Below are 2500 nucleotides of genomic sequence, written 5' to 3' on the forward strand. Positions count from 1 at the left end.
ATATATATATAAATATATATGTATGTATGTATACATATACACATATATGTATGTATGTATAGATAGTTTCATATATATATATATATATATATATATATATATATATATATACATACATACATATATATACATATACACATAAATGTATATATAACTTCATATATATACATACATACATATACACATAAATGTATATATAATTTCATATATATACACACACATATATAAATACATATATATGTGTGTGTGTGTATTTCTATGATAGAATGAATGATTGTATGTCTGGTAGGAATCTGTTATAAAGTGAAAGTTTAATTGCTGAAATTATTTACTAAAATTATCGTAAAAATACAATGCTATTGAATAAACAAAGCTGAATAGAAATTATTCCATGTGAAAGGGTGCCTATTTTGATTTTTCAGACTTATCTCTGTGAACTAAGACTATTTAAGCGAGCCTTTCTCAAACCACAAAGTGTTTAGAAGTTTCTGATGTAGTTTAGTGCAGAGCAGTCTCTCAGTCAGCCAATAATTTCCTGACAACAACAAAGAATAGTAAACTTCCAGTGGATGACGATTGCCTTCTAGTGTCCCGTAAAATATTGCACAGCAGCGATAATGCCATAAACAGTCAGGAACACGAAGAAAACTATTGGCAAACCAACCCTGGCCATCATGTTATACTTCTTCGACACATCATTATCCTGAAACTTTGGCTTTGGTCCACTTGCAGCAGGGAAAACTTTTACTAAGTTAGCGTGGTAATATCGAGAAAAGTCGATGACGACCAGCAGGATGACCATGACGAAGTCGACCACGATGCACACCATGTACCACACGTCGATGAGCTTGAGGTAAGTCGTCTTGAGGATCGTGCTGGACGTCTGCTGGAAGAGGGCCACCAGCACCAGCATGGCCGTGATGCTGACCATGATGCGCTCGTTGAAGTCCTCCAGGCGGAAGAAGAAGGTGGAGTAGCTGATCACCACCAGCAGGAAGCTCGGCAGGTACGAGTTGGCCAGGTAATAGCGGTACAGATTTGTAAACACAATGGTTAGTTTCTGGCCACTTGTTGTGTCTTTTCCTCTCAGAGTTACTTGTCGAACCTAGATAAAAAGAAGAAAAGATATATGTATAGTCATAGATAGACATAAAGTTATGCTTAACTAGAAATTACAGATAACTTAGCCATGTAATAAAGGGCTCTACTAATGCTTATCGTTCGCACTGCTGGCATGTAGTACAAGCTCTGAGAAAGAAGCTGACCTCGATAATACAAAGACAAATCTCTTGTTCCTTGACCATAACTCTTATTTACTTATCAAAGGTCATAACTGAACCATACTTCGTATTCCAATAGTTTCTCTGGTCCAAGATACTGTGGTTCGCTTGCAATCATCCTGACTAACTTGGACTCCACATCATTGAGTCTGAAGTTGATAGAACATTGCTGGTTATCGAACGGGAACCAAAGGAGGTCGAACTGGCACTGGAATGTGATGCTGAGCTCCTGTCTCAGCAGGAGGGGATTTCCCGATCCGGGGAACATAATTGCTGCAAAGAAATAATCACGAAGAAAAAAATATGATCTCTTTAACCATATTTATTCACATATAAATGCATTTGTGTGTGTGTACTTATACTAATATATACATATATATGTAATATACAACTTATGTACACACACATGTATAAACCTATTGATCTCTCTCTCTCTCTCTATATATATATATATATATATATATGTGTGTGTGTGTGTGTGTATAAATGTAGGCATACTACACACACACACATTCATAACACACACACTCACATATATAATATATATATATTATATATATATATATAATATATATATATATATGTATATTTTGTTTACATATATATACATATATATATATATATATATATTATAATATATATATCTGCATAATATATATATATATATATATATATATATATAATATATATATATATATATATATATATATAGCTATATATATATATATAATATATATATATAATATATATGCATATATGTATGAATGGTGATATATATTATATATATATTTTATATATATATTATATATATATATATATATACATATGTTTAAAAAATTGTAATGTACACTGAAATATTTCTTTACCTTTAATATACCTAGTTTTGTCACTCGGTAAAGGTTCGGATCCCTGAATCACAATCAAGAACCTGTCTCGATTCATGAGGTCTACGAGACTGCCAGTGTCATCTGTGGTGATAAGCCGAGGCTGCCAAAGTCGGTCTATATCTTGCACTTGATTCTTGAACTGCTCAGGCTGAAGGTCAGCATACTGGACTCTTGAATCTTCCCATTCTGATAGTAGCTGGACGTCTAAAGTCACTGTTTGGTCCATTAAACTCAAAGTTCTTACGGCAGTAATGATAACATTCAGTGTAACATTAAGGACGTCCTCACTCTCTGGCGGTGGTGGGGGAAGAGTCTTCTCATAATCTGTTCTTA

Source organism: Penaeus japonicus, unplaced genomic scaffold (assembly GCF_977035675.1).
Source record: "Penaeus japonicus unplaced genomic scaffold, GWHDUDI00000001_assembly GWHDUDI00000020, whole genome shotgun sequence".
NCBI classification, from domain to species: domain Eukaryota; kingdom Metazoa; phylum Arthropoda; class Malacostraca; order Decapoda; family Penaeidae; genus Penaeus; species Penaeus japonicus.